Below are 20,683 nucleotides of genomic sequence, written 5' to 3' on the forward strand. Positions count from 1 at the left end.
TAAAGCTTTTTGGTGATTTTATCTAAAGCTGATTCAATCACCTTTTAGATAAAAGTGCCAACCCCACCCCCCACCCCCAAGTGCCCGATCTATATAGACACTGGGTAAGCCAGGTCCAACTAATGTGATGCCTCTTCTGGGCATGTGCTGGGCTCAGGGCAGGGGCACACCAAGTTTAAAGTAAAGCACCAAGATTTTTTTTCCCACATTTGCCAGCAGTCTATATGTTTCAAGATATTTATATATTTAGAGATATATATTTATGTGTATTAGTAGGCATTTTACTTAAACTTAGGACTTAAGCTAGTATTTAAATGAGGAGGTCATTAATATGATTTTCCTCTCTCCCCTCCCACACCATCTTTTTCATGGACCTAGTGGAAACCTTACTTTAGTTTGCATTGTTAAGAGGCAGACCTAGATATATATAAAGGAAGGAAATTCAGAGCTAAGATTAAACTTGAATTGTGCCTTGATACTGGTGTTCATAAGGTATGATGAGAAAATACTTGTCATTGCTTAAAGCCCTCCAACAGAAAACTGTATTGCATTCAATATAAGGGCAAAAAAGGTGTGAAAAAACCTTCAGCTTTAATTTTCTAACATTAGCAAGTTTAAAGAGAGAATATAGTAATTAGTTAAAATTTATTTTATGGAACTTTCACATGCAGAACATTTTTTGTGCATTTTTATATTATTACACAGTTATTTTGGGGGGGTTAATTCTTCATTCATACTGACAAGATACATCAAGATCCTCTAGTGGCTATGAACAGAAGTTAATTTCAGTAAGCTCAGGATTTGGTCCACATATTTATAATATGCTTTTTAGTTTAAGTTGAAAGAGATATACAAGTTAAATACAAACATACACGCAGAATTTCCACAAATTATACCGCATAATTTTCCCTTCTTCCTTCAATATGCATTTTACTTAAGCATGTAAAGCATATAAATAACACCTTAAAACAATACATTTCTGGTAGGTGGAATTGATGGAACACTGAACAGATTGATAAGATTGGGGAGGAAAGAGAGGTAAAAATGCAGCCAGTTCGCCATGAATATTTTTATGTTAAACAAAAAATATTTTATTCAGTTTCTTATTGCTTTTTCTCTATACAGCAAAGAATATTGCAAGCAAGCATATTTTAAAAGGCCATGAAAGTTTATTTGGATCTTCTCCATATCAACATAAAATGTTTTCCAGTACAGGATGCAATAATAACTCTCCTGCACAGTCACATGATGATAAACAGTATTTGAAAAATTGTTTTTATTTCGTCTCCTTCAAATAAGTGCAGACTAAAGAAATCACAAGAAACCTATTTCCAACGGAAGATCCTTCAAACTTAGGGATTGTCCTGACTGGGTTTTTCCTTTTGTAGAGTATAATGTAAATTCTTTTGTTGATGTGCTGTCAGGTATAAATTTACACCAGAAGTATGAAATTAGGGCAAACTTGTAGCATATCTGTATCAGGATGTCTGCATTGATGCAGTTATTTTGGTATGGCTTCACCACTTCAGAAACCCAGAGTAAACAGTCACATTTTTCATTACACTTTAGCTCCAAATTTCTTTGTGAAATCCAATGAAGACAGTGTAGCAATTTTCAACCATCAATCTGTTTGGCCTGCTCTATATAAGATTTATTTATGAAGACGCAGGTGTCCTTAGCAGGAAAAGTTTAACTTTCCATTTTAAAATAAACAGCAAAAATTCCGTTTGGTGTTCCCATTAGGAAACAGATCTCATAGAACAGTAGGATAAACTAAGAAACACGGGAAAGCATTGCAACATTTTATTTCCATGAAACTAAGCTCATACACAATGTTTGCATTATCTAAAGAGTTGAGTCAGTATTTCTCCCCCATCGCCTGCTGTTAACTGGCACCTTGCAAGGTGAGACACATAGCAACACAGCACTGAAGACAACACAAGTACAAAGTTAATATGAGTTTCTTCTGTTTCACTAGATAGAGGGTTCCTTTGGTATTTCTCTACATTTATCTGTGTTCATTTGGAAAAACCTGGTACAGGCAGATAATGCTGAACCAAAGAACACACTTCCTTTGTACAAAGATTTAAGGAAATGTATGCTTAAAGTTCTGAGAATGTTTATTTAATCTGATTATTAAAAGTCTTTTTACATGTAAAAGTCCACAGTAATTTAGCATTACCTGCAGATTGTTATCTGCTCACTCTGGGTATTTTTATATGTGCTTCAGGGTGTGTGTGTGTGTGGGGGGGGGGGTGTCACTTTAATTAGAGCGGCTCTCAGAGCCACTTTAATTAAAGTGCCTGCAGAGTCTTGTGTATCAGCATCTCCATGCTTCAAAATGGGGGCAGGGATGCTTTAACTAAAGCTCATCGAACAAGCTTTACTTAAAGCCCCCCTGCCACCATTCTGAAGTGTGAGGATGCTGATACATAAGATGCAGAGAGTCTCAATTAATCGAGTCTGCTCTGACATGCTGCAATTATAGCATGTTGGAGCAGCCTCCCAGCACATCTACAGGCACCCATTGATTCTGTACTCACAAGCCAGTGAGTACTCTTTCTTTAGACCATACCACTCCAGCAGAGGAACGGACTTAACTTTAATACAGTTTAATCCTCAGAACCCAGAAGTTTGCTCTGGATTCTTCAACTAAATCTTTTTAGCAGGATAAAAAAAAAATGGGGAACACTCCATTCCTAAAGCCCACTTGAAATTTTACTATCTTGTCATGGAAATAGTCTTGCAATGAGTGAAGGTGTCCAAGAAAACAACATAATTATTAACAATTAGGCTCAAGGGAGGCTTCAGCTGCAACTGATAGATTTCAAACTTTGACAGGTTAAAAAAAAAAAAAAAAAGACACTGTGGCCAAGGAAGCATTTCCCAAAATCTTCCTATATAATTTTATGAAGTATAAAGAAAATGGGAAAGCATTTCGCAAAGAGTTACTGGTTTTTTTTGCCATCCTGCATTAAAAAAGGGACCTCATGTTTGGTACATTTATTCTTCTCAAGACAAGTTACTCCTGCTCTAAATTAGTATTTACCTCCCTTCTCTTTTTATTCCCTCCTATTTCCCCCTCTATTCCCTGGCCCTGCCACAGCTCTAGCCCTTTGCTCTTCTCTGATTCTTGATTTCACTGTTCTGCATTTCCTTTTGCCTTCTCATCTTACCATCTAAAAGTTCCTTTCATCCACCTTCCTCTTTTTGCACTTAAGATTCCTCTCTGATCAAAGAGGCTTCCTCTGCCTGTAACTCTTTCTCCTTAAGCCCAAGACATGAGCCATAGGTATATAGTGCTAATAGCAGAGGCAAACCTGAGATTATCAAGTATTTAGGATGATATTCCAATTTTAATAAAGTAATTCTGACTGTATGTGCAAAGCAATGAAAAACAGGGTTATATATGAACTACTAAGGAAGAAGGCTTTGTGGTTAATGGGCTAATCTGGGTTGAGGAAGCTAGGGATTCAGTTCCAAACTCAGAGAGACTTCTGTTTGACCTTGTCAATGGGGGCAAATTTTTAAAAAGGTGTCCAGGCATTCAATCCCTGTTGGAATAACATGCCAATACTTTTTAAAATATGGTCATTAATTTCTCTTTACTTCAGTTCCACATCTGCAAAATGAGAACAATTAACATTTCCTTTTCCCCCACCATTCAGAATGGACAAGCTGTGACAGAAAAACTAATTTTCATGGCAGTCTCTAGAAGTGGTCAAAATACAGAATGAAAAATGACCTTTGGTTTATAATGTGGATATTTACACAGAAAAAATATTTTCTTTCAAGAATTTCCAGTTTTTCAATGAAAACCTCAAAGAAATAAAAGGTTTGGAAAACCTATTTTTGGTTCTTTCCCCAACAAAAATTCCTGAAAACATCAGGAACACTTCTAACCATAACTTCTTAAATTTCTTAAAACTTCTTTCATGGAATGTATTTAGGATTTTCCAATAAGCATAGAAAATAAATAAACACAAACACATCTTCAGGTAAGTCTAAAGAATTGCTGCATTCAGTCCAGATTTGCTGAAGGAAAGTTACTTGTCCAACAAGATGCCTGTATGTGCTAATTTCAGGACAAGAATGGTCCTTCATTGTTGTTGTATCTCAGTTACAAAATTCTGTGAGCTGTTTCAACACTGGGTCTTGGGAGCAGAGTACTTTTGTAATGCAGACAACCACTGTGGCATATGCTGCCACTTTTCCAGTTGTTATGGGACCAATGCATTTGCCTTTAAATTGATCACTTATCTTGCTTATCAGTAAAGCTGGTGGTGTGGTGATAAAGCTTTCCCTAACTAGTCACTCATGTGGAATGGCCCCATCCTGTGGCTCTGACACTCCATCACAGTCTGGATTGGTATTTACAAGTCTCAGAAGGAATGTACTGTTAGAAAGGGTACGTTTGCATAATCTTAAATCTAGGATCCCAGGAGCCAGAACTAATTCGGTGCTCTTAATTTGACTTGGGGATTCTACACTGCAACAGCAAGACTTAGATGGCTCTTCACTGTAACCTTGTTTGAGTGATCATGTTTTGTTTACATTACTCTAGTTTGCAAGATGACAGCTATCAAGTCAGATAACAGAATGCCGCTTATGGTGACACATGCCAAAACTGAATTGTTAAGGGCATCTGAACTGAGGGGTTTGGTTTAATATGTAGTTTGTCAAAAACTGCATTTCAGTAAAAGCTGATTTATTCCTATAAACAAGTGCAACAACAATTTAAAAAATCTTGACTCCTTTTCTGTTTTTTTCTTTTTTTCTGTGCATATTCAAATTGACTTGCATAGTTTGTATCAGAAACCCTAACTGTCCATTCTTAAAACACCCAAATAGTAATCTTGTGCTGGGGAGGAGAGGAGAGGGGAAAGGGAGGGGGATGCTGTTCCTCCCATGTGTTTATGAAACCTCCGGAAATACCATAGCAAACATTCCAACTCTACAGCAGTGAGACCACATGACCTGAAGGCACAGCAAGGAACTTCTATTCCATGAAGAAACTCAGGGGAAAGAAAAGAGATGTTTTCCCCTGCTTTCAGCCAGAATCCAAAGCCAAGGAGAACTATAGTAGATTTTAAGCTGTCTGATTTTAACACTAAGTTGTGTTTAAAGATTATTGGGCTACATGTTATGGCTCATAGCTGGACACAGTTTTATACTGAAATACTAAGTCTTTAGATCCATGATCAAACCTGGATATAAAATAAAACACACTGTTTAGAGTACAACTACACAAATGTTTCGGTGCATTCTAAAGAAGGGTTGTCATTCTTGTTCTGCACCATTTCTTAGTCCTATCATTAAAACTTCCTCTGCAAAAATATATCCTAGGAATTGCTTTATGTGAGTCTGGCTAAGTGTGACCAAGCTAGTTTACAATACAAGCTGGAATAATACCCTTCCACCGTTGTAAGTAATTGTATAGGTATTTAAAAGTATTAATCCAAGGTGTCAAAGTGAGAATGAATTGTGCTGCAGTTATTTGATGCCAGGAGAATATATGGTTTGGCTTAAAAAGCACAAAAATTCACAAAAGCACAGGAAATGGCAGACATACCACTGATGTGCTCCAGTAGCCATGTCAGAAATATTTCTAATTATCAGAAGTAAAGCTAGGATGGCATTTACTGCTAGAAGAACGTTTTCACTAGAATCTTGCCTTCATCTTCTAAATATTGGTCCTTAACATTTTCCCCATTGCAGTTTAGAGGTGGTGTTAGAAAGCAAATGACAATTAACAAAGCCCGTTAGGTCAACCACCTATACCTCAGCAATATGTACCAGTGGGAGAAATCTTATGATCATTTTGTTTGCATGCATACATGTGCATCTGTATATCTACAAACATACATACCTATGTGAGTGTGTTCACTCACACCCCCCCCCATTTGGTCTTTAACTGCATCTTGTTTGGAAGTGGATTCTTGAATTATGGTCCACTGATCATTGGCTGATGCTTAGCACAAAACTGGATGGCCATGTGGAAATGACTCCTCTTCATTTCTAACGGCTAAAATTGTATTACAAACATTCAAAGTATTAAATGTTTCATGATTTGATACGTGATTACCCGGGGGGGGGGGGGGGGGGGGGGTGTTTTCGACTAGTAGGGGCTTACTATACGTCTCAATGAGTGATGCTGGTATATTCTAATTAAAACAGAATGTCGCTTTTAGTGCTGCTTTGATTGCACATCTATAGGCAACCAAAGATTATTCACCAGCTAATAGAAGAATAGATGGTCCACAAGACAATTTAAATGTGGTTCAGATCATAAAAACATTTGAGATTTCCTAAAATGCCCTAAAGCTAAGAGCATGATGCCAAAGGCAATGATGGAACAACCATTTGTTACATAAATGTCATGTAATGAAATGCTTAAAGATAGGTAGAAAGGGAAGAAAATCAGGTTTGAAGAAAAATGTCTAATAAGCACAAAAATTAACTCTTGTGTACTCTTAGTTCCGCCTAAACCTGGATATGAAATACCAAAAACAATGTTGTAGTGACGGTTTAATGGAACTGTTCAGTTCTACTAAGAGAATTTTAATATGTTTACTATAAGTGCATATTTACTGGGATCACGTAGAACATATTATTGCTCTCTTTTATGGCTGGAATCTCCAGTGCAAAGTGTCATTTGTTTGTGCTCTACACTAGAATCAACAAACTTATACCAGGGACAGCCCAAGGAATGTTTATGCTGAGGGCTTTGCTTGCAGTGCTATCAACTGACCACATAGAACTGCTTTTTAAATGAACAGATAAACCATAAATGTGACTAGATCACTGGCTAAAGCATCAACTACAGTGCACTTTCTAGAAAAGACAGCAAGCCTATTTTACCCTTCAACTAGTGACAGGAATCTTCCTACCTGAGTGTTACACGAGTGGCTTCCTCCCCTTAGTAGCTGCTGACTTCTTCGGTGTCCTCACATAACAAGATTCATTTACCTGCATTAAAACAGTCTGTTATATGTATATCCTCAGCATCAACCTACAGTATTTAAATAAACTTGTCTTAAATAAACAATTTATCAGTACAAATCTCAAAGGGAGGAGATGTCAAATAAGTCATGGTATGTAACTGGTCAAAAGACCATGCGTGGAGCAATTCACTGCAATTCCAGCCCCACCTCTCTCAGCTCTGGCAAAGATTTACTGTGCAACTTTTGAAGAGTGACTTCATCACTTTGCACCTAAGATCTGCTCATCTGTAAAATGGATATGAGAAGTAGATACTGAACTCTGTTCAGGTAAGTATCAGGATATGTTGGCCTGACAGATGAATATTTTTTCAGTTAAATGCCACACTGTACTGGTTCATTTTCTTTATGGAGGGTGCTTGCTGAGTGTTAAGTGTCATTAAAAATAAACAAACAAACCCCTAAACTCCACTTACATGGATAAGCAAAATACCACAAAACACCAGACTATCTGTAGCAAAACAAAGCAACTTTATGGATTCCATCAGCAAAGGGCTGTGATTTCTACGAAATGCTTTTTAATCATAAATGAAATACTGTAAAGGGAGATAGTGGAATGTTTACTGGCAGTGTGCGCTTCATTACATGCTGTTTCAGTAGTCATGCAAAGTGTCCTTGCAGCAGGGGTAGGCTATTATTTTGGCTGGAGGGCCACTTACTATGAGTTCTGGGCACTTGTCAAGGGCCACATCCATCCTTCTCACTCTGTCACTCTCCCCCCCCGCCCCCCACCACACACTTCTCTTCTTCTCTCTTCTCTTTTCTCTCTCTCTTCTTCTTTCTCTCTCTCCTCTCCCCTCCCCCTCCCTCCAGAACCCAGATAAAGCTGTAGTTCACCAGGAGCTCCACCAATCGGCTGAGGATCCAGACAGGAACTTCTGCCATGCTGGGCAGGTTGCAGCATCACAACCTGCCAGCAGTGTCACAGCTGCTGCTGCTGCCTGTTCAGCACAGCAGTAGCTCTTGCCTGGCTCCACAGCTGAGTGCCAGGGCTCCTGGCAAACTGCAGCTTTGGCCAGGTTCTGGAGGGAGGAAAGGAGAGAGAGATGGAGAGAACAGAAGAAACAGAAAGAGACGCCGCCGCCCACTCGGAGTGGCAGGGGCTCCTGCCTGGATCCACAGCTGATATAGTTGGCAGGTTCTGGGTCAGGGCTCCAGGCAGCAGCTTCCACCCCGCTGGGAGGGCGGCAGACCAGTTGTGGGCACTGCCAGGAGGTTCTGCATCCAAACTTCTGATCCTGCCCGCAGAGTCCACAGCCGACGTTGCCACACACCCACTATGACAGAAGCCCCACACGGGTCCAGAGTGGATACCTGATGCTGCAGGGTGGAAGCAGTCCCACCCTCCCAGCATCATGCGGTGGCAGGAGCCGCTGGCCACCCAAAGGCCAGATGCAGTAGGTTGGCGACTGTCTATCAGTTCACAGGCCAGATCCAGCCTGTGGGCTGTGTTTTGCTTACCCCTGCCTTACAGGCTGCTATTACCAAGCACTCAGTGAATACTGAAAAAAAAATTGGAGAATATTCAATACATTTTCCCTTCCCTTTATTCATTTTCAATCAACTTTCATACAATTTTTTTTTTTTTTGGTCTGGAAGGATGGTCATGAATAGCTAGTCTTGTGAAACAGAAAATATCCCGCTTGACTTGAGTGACCAGTCCATCAACCACCACTAATGACCAAGAGTCACGACTTAAAGCCAATAGCTAGGAAACAACTTGTATGCAGCAAAATATTAGCATGCCTGGCTGCATGAAAAATGTAGAATAATGAGGAAACTGAAGTTATTATTAATACTTAGTATCTATGCTGCAGTATCATTCTGCCTGTTCATAGATAATTCACAAAAAATAAAATTCAGAAAAAGTATTTCCCAGGAACAATTATTTTGGCTGTAATCATAAAGGAACAACCTGCTTCAGGAATTAATTTTGCTGTATTTCTTGTCTAGGCAATAAGTAACAATTTTAGGAAAGGCTGCATTTTGACCAAGTGCTTAAGTAAACAATTGGCTTTAAGATTAGTACAAAACTTGAATACAGAAGAACCTCCGATAGTTAGAGTTTATTTTCATAGTCCTTGAGAAGATGAGGTTTTGTGAATCAGCTGGAGTTCCTATACAGTGTTGGCAAATAGTTGTGGGGGTCCAATGAGGTGCTCCAGGTGAGTGGAAGAACAGTACTCTGCAGTAAAAACCATAGCAAACAGCCATGCTATTTGTCCTTTATATGGCAACTCACTGTAAATTAAGTGGCCTGCAAACTACCTGGCTATAAATTGCCTGGATTCTACTTTATTTCCCTCATTACCTATTTGTTCTCATCCACAGATTTCCCTTACATAGGGAAATATAGTGGATAGGTTCTTATAGGTTCTCCTATATAGGCCAGAAAAATCCTATTAAGTGAATCATGACAAGAAAATACTGATATTTCCTTATCCTGTAGACACCAAACATTAAGGCTAGGGACACATATTACACATAAAGCAAGATAAGTGATCACAAACTGGTTTAAACCTGTAACAGAACAGAAGTTCAGTGCAAATCGACTAGCTTCAAAATGGCTGAACCAGTTTAAGGTAGACCTAGATGGATGTAGCATGAGACTTAACTGATTTTGGTTAAACTGGTCTATCAAACTTCTGTCCCAGATCTCCTCCTGAAACAAACAAGTTAGGTCTCAATCCCCCTACATCCTAGGATGCATTGGAGCACCCACTAAGCCCCCTCACAGGTCAGCCTGTCAACTGCAGCGGGCGTTGGGGACCCCCACTCTGGCCCCCTAGCTGGATTGTGCACAGTGGGTGGGATGGGAAGCCCCTGAGGATGACAGGTGGGGGTCTGGCGAGGGGGCAGCATTCGCTACTCAGTGGAGCCATGTTATGGAAAGAAAAGCCCCTGCCTTTCCCTTCCACAATACAGCTCCACTGAGTCCCCAACACCCTAGCTCCACCCCCTCACCAGCCCCACATCTATCATCCTCAGGAGCTTCCCCCCACTGTGAAGACTCTGGCTATGGGGCCAGAGTGGGGTCCATTCCTTCCCCTCAGCTGTCCCCCCACAGCTGATGGGAGGGGGGCTGGCAAGAGGGCAGGGCTGGTGCCTTGCACTGGCTGAGCCATGCTGTGGGGGAGAAAGGCTCCGTCTTGAAGGCTTTCCCCCACACCCACTGTGCAGACCCCAGCTGGGTGGCTGGAGGAAGTGTCAAGTCCCTTCCCCCCTCCTCTCGTGGCTGACAGGTAGGGGCTGGCAAGTGGGGCAGGGCTGGTGCATTCACAGCCTGGCAGAGCTGGGAGGTATGTGGTAGTGGCCCCTACCCAGGGTCCTGAGAATATCACACATTTCTTGTCAAAAATTTGCTGCATGTGTGTGGGCTAAGTATCATTTTTCATAGAACATTCACGGAACTACCACTGATCTTGGCAAATGGGTCCTGGTAGTTCCATGAATATTCTGTGAAAAATTATACTTACACAGCCATAGGCAGTGGAGGGCTGGGGGTAGCAGGGCTTAGCACCCCCAAACACAGGGCTCCGCCCATTCTCCTTCTCCTTCACCAACTCACCTGCTGTGGTGGGCAGTGCTCCATATCCCAGCCACCTGCAGGCTTCATGTCTGTCTGCGTACACCCCTCCCCACCCTCCAGCAGCTGCCCGGACCCCATACTTGGGCTGCCCTGTGGCCCTCTGTGCTGCCCCGCATTTGAGGTCCCCGTTAGCCCCAGCCTTCCACTGCCTATGCTTGCAACCTTTAAAAATTGTGGTGTAGGGATGAATATCATGGTTTCTGAGCAGTCTTCAAAACTGCAATTTTCTCAGGGCCCTATCCCTGCCTTCTGGCCTTGGCCAATGTAGGCATTTGCCTGCCTTGGCCAACTGGTAAGTGAACATGTATTCTGTTTGTTAACAGTCCAATCTACACAGCTTAGACAAAGCTACATAGATTGAATTGATTCCACAGGCTTTTTGACTGTCTGTACTTAACTCCTATAAACCTGAAATTACTATAATTTTTTACTATTTACCTAATTTCCTTCCTACAGCATATAGGTATTTGTTCCAGGTATCATAAGAGTTATGGATTGGGTTCCATTCCAGCCTCTGCCATGAATGTGTTACATGATTTTGAAGGACTCACTTCATTTTTCTGTATTTTTTTCTCCATTCATAAAGTGGGGTTAATGGTATTTTCACCAGCCATTTTTTTTAGTGCTGGATGAGGCTAAGTATTATCATTTTTATTGTTATGACTGAATCTGAAATGCAATCCACACCCATTTTAACAGCAGGCCCAAATTCATAGCTTCTGTGCTGCCTTGACCCAATATCCCTACTGGCACCCACTGTTAGCAACTTGATGGTTCAGTATCCCAAACTCTCTTGCTCACCTTCTGTAACATTCTTGCAACTATGTTGTTCTGGAGATGCACAAACAGCATGAAAAAAATCAGTTGCGTTACAAAAGCATCAACTGGATCTAATCGCAGGCTATGCTTGCTGCTTCTGCCGAACCAGAGAAGGGAGCGCAAATAAAAAATATATACATCTTTGGCTATGAAAGGCTCAAGGTTTAGAATCCAAGAAGCTTTTTATTTCATTATTTCTATAGTAAGGCATATATGGTGCATTGCAAGTGTACAAGAAGCACCCTGCTCTACAACACAGAAAAAAAGGGCAAGTAACCAGTATACGAGTCCAGCCTAATGAAGTTGTGGGGAAAAGTGAAGAGAACAATAGTGCTGCCAGCTCTTGGAAATTTATGAGCCCTGCAATATTTATATTTTTTCTTAAAGCCTCGACTCCTAGAATCCTGATAACATTAATTTAAAGAAAAAAAGTTGCATTTGTCTAGCCCCCGGGGTTGTGTCAAAAAATCTGAAAATGAGAAAACTACACCCAAGAGGCAAATGCCTGAGTATAAGGAAGAGGCAAATACAACAAGTACCAAACTGATTACTTTTGGAGTCTCATCACTTGGTACTTGGCAACTCTGCAACAAGAAAACAATGGGAAACTTAAATACCATTAAACAGCATAGAAGTCAAATATGCAGAGCAACCAGTTTAAATTTAAAACTAATGAAAGAGAAATGTGCTAAATGTATCTCTGTGGGAGATTACTGTCTAGTTTCACACAACAGGGTTGTTTTTTTTAAGTAGGAAACAGAACAAAAACTCTCCAAACAAAGGGGTAGAAGGCAAGAATGTGATCAAGCTACACAATGGGTTCTTAAACAGGAGAGTTTGGGTAGAGAAAGGGAAATGATGGCAGCAGAAATAAATGAGCTGAGGTTTAGCATGAAACCAGATGTGCAAGAGACTGAAAACCAGGGAAACTAGTGACTGGTTTCAAACAGGGAAGTCACCTGGTCTAAGGTTGGGTTTGAAAAGCCTCAAATATGCCCTTTCAACTGACATACAGGTGCCTGACATTACAGCTTCCAGCTTTAGACACAGGACTATTAATACATCCCTTCACAACCAAGCAACTTTCTTCCATTATCATCCAGGGATGGCACTGGGGAGGAACAAAGATATTCCTCATTGCCTCCCTTAAGCTCTCACCTTTAGCTGGCCCAGAGAATAAGCAGCTGTGATCCACGTTGCACCCTCCCTTGTGCTGTAGAACTCAAGGGAGGATGAGTCCAAGCATAATGAAACCCAGAGAGACTAAGGGTTTGGGGAATAAGGATTTGCATGAGCCCCTGGCAAGAAAAAGGCCTATTTTAGGCCTTATTCGTAAGACATGCATATAATTAACTATGTGACTATTTCAATTGGGGTATTAATTATGGCAGATGTACCTTAGAAAAATCACTATGGTTTTTAGAAGTAATGCCAATTTCTTGCAGTATTCCCTTTAAAATGGGAAGCACTATCAATGCATCTAAAATCACAAACAACTTCTCAGTTTGTCCCCAAGTTCTACTTTTTCACCCACAAATGCTTTATAAGGGCAGCAAGAACTATAGCACTTCCTAGATAAGCTTGGTAATTCACAAAGTACTGATATTCAGAAAATAAACAAACAGCTACAAAACAGTGTATTTCAATACTAAATATATTTCTCATTATACAGGCTGCATTATTATAAGTTAGTTAACTGAGCCCCCTATAGGCTTAAAATGTGTTTGCAATTTTGTTACTGCAAAATTTGAAGCAAGTTACATTCAACATCACTTAAACTCTGCATATGTATGCTGGACCCTTATACAGCCACCACTAACACTTTCTACCCAAAAAGGGTATTTGCTAGTTTTAATAACAAGAGAAACATAAAACTACTTCAGCATGTTCTTAAGTGTCAGTAAAGAGATAATTGATATATATAGTTCATATGACTTAACTGTTTCAGCACATACTTTTGCTTAAAATAAATGCCAGAATGCTCAAAGTGCATGGACTATTCTATTAGACTCCCCACACTTCCCATTTGTTCCCCTGGGCAGCAGGGAGCATAGTATCCCTTTGCATGTTCCCAGAACAACAGACAACTCCCAGTGTAAGCAGCATCCCCACTGCACCTTACAGAAGGCAGGAAAATTGCTCCACATACATCAACCAACAGATCTGACTGCCTTTGCAGGGGCAGAATGCTCATTTTCCAGTAGTTTCCAGGTTCCTGCTGCTGTGTACTGGTGAGATCCAGAAACCCTCTGTCTCCTTGAGCTTCTACTCAGGAAGTGCAACTCTGTGCTCCTCCTCCAAGCAGAGCAATGCCCTGTGGGCAGAAATGAACCCTTAGTCAGCAGCCATGCACTATATAATTTCTCAAACAGCAGCATAAGGTTCTGTAGGTACAGTTCACACAAGGAGTCTGTGATTATGAAGCTAGCTTGCTTATGATTTATACATGCCATCATATATGCCTTGTTTCACATTAAATCTGTGGCATGTTGTTTAAAACAGCTCGCCATGTACTTTTTACTCTGAATGACTTTAATGGGCCATCTGCCTAGATTAAGATGACATCAGGATTTATATTTTGCCCACTCAGAAATCTGGTGATAATCTTAATTTTCACCCAATTTTTCCAGGCTTTTCTTGGTTTAAAGCGGTAAATTTGGTTTTGGTTTTTCAGTTGCTAATAAAAGGTTCACGTTTTTTAACATGACCTGTAAATACTGGCAAAAACAAGTCTTTTGTTTGGTTGGTTTCTTATGTCTACTTTATAAAAAATAAAAATAAAAATCATAAAAAGCTTGATGCTAAGTTTAAAGCAGGCAATATAATAGATACAACCAGTAACAATGAAAAATTGCATACAATATCATATTATTTGAGAAACAGCATGTAACCATGGACTGGGTTTTTTGGCAAGTGCATGCAGTCTTAACTTCATAACTTCTTGACTTTAATGTTTAATAATGCAATTTTAACATTATTCTTTGACATTTGGTAATTGTAAGGGAATGGAAAACTACATGGAAAATCATAAATCCTTATACGTCTCCACATAAAAGGCCAGGCCACTCTGAGAAGGGAAGGTAGCCTCCTTCAACTTCTCAAAACACCCAGAATTCTGCAAGCTACCAACTCCTGGCTTGCCCAGCAAAGAGACTTTTATTAAAGATGTGAGCTTTTGAAACCTGTCCTTTTGCCCCATGCTGTGAAGTAACTCTGAATAAGCTAGCTTGGCTACTTGAAGCAGAAGCATAGAGCTCAGTATGGGTTAATTAACCCAACTGAGAGATATGGTTAATTAGCCTGTACAGAGCTCTCTTTACTGGGGCTAGACTGCTTTTGGTACCCAAGTTACCTTATTTAGACTAGCTCAGTTATCACTGAACAGCAACATGGAGAGCAGACATACCCCCAGAAGCAGATGAATCAAAACCCTGGTTTTCCAGCTCAAAGAGCTCAACATGCCACGTACAAATCACCAATTCACAGAATCATTTTTAAAGGACCTACACACGGTCAGCAGAGGCACACGTTTTTGTGGAGAGTGCTCCGATGCTGACCTAGGAGCCTTAGATAGCAGGCCCTGTAAACCCTGGCTAAATTTGAACCTACAAACTGGAGAGCTCTTGCTATATCCCATTATTAGAGGCCATCCTGCTGTCATCTCCATAGCAACCTTTTTTGTCTATTTTATGTTTCTAATTTAAATGAACTCTTCCCCTCCTACACACTGCTGTAGATATACGCCCTTAAACAATCACCCGCTCCAGTATAATGATAGAAGTGGTTTGTAGGTGCAAATGGTGCTCTGCTTCTGTTATAACTAGTTCTTTCTGTGTAGGGCTAACATGTATACTCTAGATATGTTTGCAGAGTAAAAGTTACTGACTCTCTGTACTTTCCCTGTGTGCATTAGATACAAAATAACCTGTAGACTGGAGTCTTCTCTTAAAATTACACTCAAAGCAAAAAGACTAATGATGTAGGTGAGTCACCAGCTAGTTCAGCAGCTATTATTGCTGAGGGAATAGGCATAAGCAAGATGACCTGGAAAGAAAGCAATATGCATAAAGACATATGCAAGGCTACATACAAGAAGGCGGGGGAGGAGAGAGAATCTCTCAATTGATCCTAAAGTAGATTATTGCCGCATACAGCAGTTAACAACGCACCCAAATAATGTGCCTTAAATTTAATTCTCAAACAAGACTACACTAAGGCAAGATCAGACATGGACATGCTTGTTTTAACCATTCATTTATCTCTGGTGAAACAGTACCAGCATAGCATTGGCATCAAAATTATTACTATTCAAAAAGTACGTAGTGTACTTTTAATTCAACATTTAATAACTATGCCTTGGGTGGGGGTTGTTTTTTGGGGTTTTTTTAATTTAAAGTGCAAAATATATCCAGTGCATTTGGGGAAAAAAGACCAATTGATTTAGCAAAAGAGTCCAGTCCAAGTCTTCCCCTTCAGAAAAAAAAATCACAGTTAGCAAGCTGAATCTACACTAAAGTAATTTTAATTGTGGGTTGCAAGAAACTTCAAAATATAGCACTCCAAGTCTACTAAACTTATGCCATTATTTGTTGAGTCTAGTAAACCTACTACCTTATTTTGGGTCTGGCAGAAACAACTTTTCTAAGAAAAAATCCTGTGCGCATGGGATCTCTACTCAAAGGCAATGAAAGAACGAGATGAATAGGTTGCCTATATATATAATATACCTTGTTACTGTGTTTTATTAGAATTGATTGAAAACTACTGAAAAAATAAAAAATAAATACAGGTCTTTTTTTATTTGATTCCTTTTTAACTGTGCTTGTTTTTATATACACACACACACACACACACACACACACACACACACACACACACACACACACACAAATCAAGAGATGATATAGATATAGATCTCTCTCTCATCTCATTTTGGCCAGGAAAAAAGCTGTCACTTTGTTCCAAGGAAGAAAAAAAGGCATGTGTTCATGTGTGTCATTAAGGGCAGGAGAACAGAGGATTACCAAAATGAAAATGGGAATTTATTTTTTAATTTTTGCCCAAAAGGAATGGTAAGAGGAGATTGGTTATTTGCTAGAAAGTTTCAACTCCACTATTCTTGTGTGTTTCTTATAACAAAGTTTTTCAAAACTAATTAACAATATGAACTAATTAATTTTCAAAAACAAGGTACAGTATAAAAACCTTTCAATAAAGTCTCAAATTTCTAGACAGAAACAGACACAACACTGTCCCCTTGTCTTCTTGTTCCATGTGAAACAGAATTTGGAGTTTAGCTTCTCTGTCCAAGAACCCCTCCTCTACGAAATCACCATTTTTTTTTTTAATCAAAAAACAAAAAAAGTACATTTTTTATTCCCTAAATTACCTTCCTTTTACATACAAGAAGAGTTGATGTCACCAGTTCAGGAGGAAAAAAAAGAGATCTGAATGCAAAGTATGCCAGGCAGGATATTGGAGACTGCCTTGGTGAAAACAAGCCCTCATTGACAGAAGAAAAACAAAATTATGATACCCCATTTTGTTGCCAATCAATTCCACTCATTACATATACAAATGTAATTGGTTTTAGCCAATTCTTCTATCGTACACCACAGCTTTGTCATATAAGACTGAATGCCTAACTATGAAACTAGATATCTCACACAATCACCTCCAAACACTGCTTACGTCCATAACCTACTTTTTAATTTCCATGTGCTTATTTGCAACTTTGGGTTAGTTATCAGAAGGCATTGAAAATTATGGTACTCACCTTCTTCTGCTGCTCGTTCCATACATACACCATCATGGCACAGGGACAATAAAAGCAAAAGGTTGGATTTTGCAGATCTTACTTACATGAATAGTCCTATTGTTTCTAGAAAGTAACAAGCAAAAGCTGTAGCATCAGGACCTAAGTGGGATAAAAGCTGATAATCTTACTTGATTCTACAGATCCAAACCCTTTATGCTGGGTTAATGTCACAGAAGTCTAACACTGAAAAAGGACTAGTAACACAGTCATGCTTCAAAGGAAAAGCCTTCTTATCCAGGGGTTTAATGGCTAGAAGCAGAAAGGGATTTTTTTTTTCTTTTTCCCTCCAATTTATTCAGTTATAACAAATGATCTTCAGAATTCTACTCACTGATTTATCAAATAAGCAGCTATACAAGTACTACCAAACTGGTAGCCCTGGATCTTGGTTTTTTGATCTGCTGGGAGAGCTTAAGGATAGGATCCAGGGCCTTCCCTCATGACAAACCCTGTCAGCCTGCCCATGCTGAAATTCTAGACCATCAACAACAGAGGAAGCCAAAAACAGAAAATGTTGCAAAATTTGCATCCACAGTGGACATCTGAACTGAAAGACAGCCATTTCAAAACAAGCTGCAGTTTGCCTCAGGATCTTTCAGGTTTTACTGCAGGCCCTTCCTAAACTCTGCTACTGAGAGGGATTGCAAAACTCAATTCATTTCTCTGACACTTAAAAAAAAAATCTACATTTTTTTCAAACACCCTCACTTCTCACACTCACCTGTAGATTTTATCTATATTATTGTTTATTTCTTCTTTAGCACAAGGGGCCTGATCCTTTGGGCTAGGGACATACATTCAAAAAGCCTGAGCCTGAATTGATTCATTCTTTGCAGGTTAATCTAACCTGGCTAGGCTAATTCCATTTTGTAACCAGACAGACATCCCAGAAATGCAGGCACATCTGCAGTGGCTCAGGCTAGAAGCCAGGAGGTGCTAGAGCAGTCCTCCCTTGGTTTCTACAGGTCCGAGTTGAGGGTGGGCGTGGCCAGGCCCCAGCAGGGGACTCTGATTATTCCCCCCCCCCCCCCGACCAAGCAGCCCAGCAGGGATTGCTTATCACACCTAACTCAGTGTTTATCAACCCATTAAGAAAGTAAAGCCTCTCTCCATTCACTAACGGAGATCTTTACCAAGATCTTCCAAGGAATGACATTAAGCTACCTGTTGATTAGCTCCAAAAAGCCTGTCTGCCTGTCGTCTCCCACAGCACCAACCATAGCCAACATGTGGTCTGCTAGCTAATGCTGAGGTGTCTGTGTAAGGCAGAGCGGAGGGGGTGGATAATCCCTGTTTAGCAGGGAGAAGTCAGGCAGATGCTCTGTGCCTGCAAGTCTCTGCTCTGGCTAGGGAGCAGAGGGGAGGGTCCAGCCCTGCTGTGGAGCAGAGAGCCCAGCCCAGAGTGCATGCCAGGATGCTGAGGGTCTCTGGTTTAACTTAAACCAGTGCAGGGTCTGGGACAGATGTTGCATAAACCAGTTTGACCCAAAACAGTTAAGTCTGATAGTCAACCAGGTTTATTTCAAACAGGTTTCAGCCATTTTCAACTGGTTTATGTGCACTGAACATCTGCTCTGTTACAGGTTTAAACTAGTTTCTGATCATGCAAAATGGTTTATGCGTAATAAACTGTCTGTCCCTAGCCATAAGCTCCCCAAACTTCCAATTCACACTGAATTCAATCAAAGTCAATACTCCTTTGCACCTCACAGCTCAGACCATAAAGCAGCAAAGCAACAGTTCAGCTGTGGCATGTTTTCAAGAAATGAATTCTTCCTCCCAAAGGAATTCCTGCTCCACACCATGCACAGATGCACATACACATGAATCACACAAACACACGCTTGCCATCTAAGTAAACAAACATATAAAGGGGGGAGACACTTAGTGAGAAAAAGGAAAGCAAAAAATACCCAAGCATTAAATATTTACATAAGAATGAAATGTTTCATTAATTACACACATAATCAATTTGCAGCTATTTTCCTTAAATTTCTCAGTCAAACCCACAGATTTGCAGCACTTTGTACTGTGATGCACCAGTAATTGTGGATGAATATTTTAAATCAGTCTTGAATCACCATACTGCACACACCAAATGAACTAATAAGTTGCTCATGTGTGGACTACTAATGTATTTTTCTTTCCTAGACAGATGGAGTACAGTCCTGAAATCAGATGCATTTGTTATTGAGGATCTTTAAAAAAAAAGGATTAAAGAAAGCTTTAGTTTTTCTGCTTTATTAAAAACAAACAAATAAAGCCCAAAGCCTTCATTCAATAGCTGGTGTTTGCACACAAAGACTAGGAACATAAATTACACATAAACCAGTATAAGCAATCAGAAACTGGTTCAAATCTGTAACACAACAGAGGTTCAGTGCATGTAAACCCCTTTCAAAATGACCAAAACAGGTTTAAGATAAACCCGGATGGATGTAGTATCAGACTTAAGTGATTTAGGTAAACTGCTTTCTTGAACTTCTGTCCAGATCCCCTCTAGATTCAAGTTATCTCACAGTCCCGCAGCATCCTAGGATACTTTGCAGGGTGGGCAGGTTAGCCTTGGCTCAAGATATCTGTTCCAGCAGGGAGGCATGCTCAAGCACCCTTTGGCTTCTGGCCTGCGCCACTGCAGGCATGTGGCTGCATTTCTGGAATCAAAAGTGAAAGTCTCCCTGCTTCCTTATTGGTTCAACATATGCAGCTTAGACTAACCTGCAAAAACTGAATTGATTCAATCTCAGGCTTTTTGATTGTCTTACCTTTGCCAAAAAGAAACTAGACTAGTCACAGACAGGTATTACATTTGTGCTGTGAGAAAAGCCTTTCTCTTGGCACAGAGAGCGAGCAGCACAAACGTTCAAGAGAGAGAGAGAGCTCCATAGATGCTCTTCTGCAAGAAAATTTCCCTCCTCATGATACAACTTGAATGGCCAGCTCTCTCCTGTGTGGAAGACCCCCCAGTATCTTCTGCTCACCCTCCATTCTTCCAAGAGTAAGTGAGGGAGGGAGAAGACTGGCTCCCTGACAGCCTGGCTAATGGTGAGCTGTCAGAGAGCCCTGCATGGGGAAATTCACCCTCTCTTGTCCTGCCAATCAACTCCTGGTGCTCCAAGAAAGTTGCCCCTGTGCGGGCCGGGAGCGATCCGGGCCCTTTTTCGCGCCGCGCAGGCTATGGCCAGCAGCCCGGGCACGCTGGGTTGGAGAAAACAGGCGACACGCTAGAATTAGGCATGGACGCTTAATGGTTGATTCAAGATTGTTTACTTACACCGAAGATGGTCGCGGTGTAGGCTGGACAGTTTCCCAGGCACAGCTCCACTTAAATCCTCGTTTGAGGACTCAGACAATATTCGGATCACTCCCACGGAGTTGTCGAGGCTCCGTGGATCCTTTTGCGCGCAGGGAGAGGGATACGTTGAGGATTGCGAACGGCGACGGGGAGAGGCTAGA

The 20,683-nt window shown here is 40.5% G+C and overlaps 1 protein-coding gene across 1 annotated transcript in view; it reads right to left on the minus strand.

The window, feature by feature from the left end:
- Nucleotides 1–20,683, minus strand: part of ZMIZ1 (zinc finger MIZ-type containing 1) — a 510,468-nt gene that overhangs the window by 319,120 nt on the left and 170,665 nt on the right. Inside the window, exon 4 of the mRNA XM_025197702.1 lies at nt 6,891–6,969. The gene's annotated coding sequence lies outside the window, so the exon portion shown is untranslated. The remainder of the gene's footprint in view (nt 1–6,890; nt 6,970–20,683) is intronic.

Source organism: Alligator sinensis, unplaced genomic scaffold (genome assembly GCF_000455745.1).
Source record: "Alligator sinensis unplaced genomic scaffold, ASM45574v1 scaffold188_1, whole genome shotgun sequence".
NCBI lineage: Eukaryota > Metazoa > Chordata > Crocodylia > Alligatoridae > Alligator > Alligator sinensis.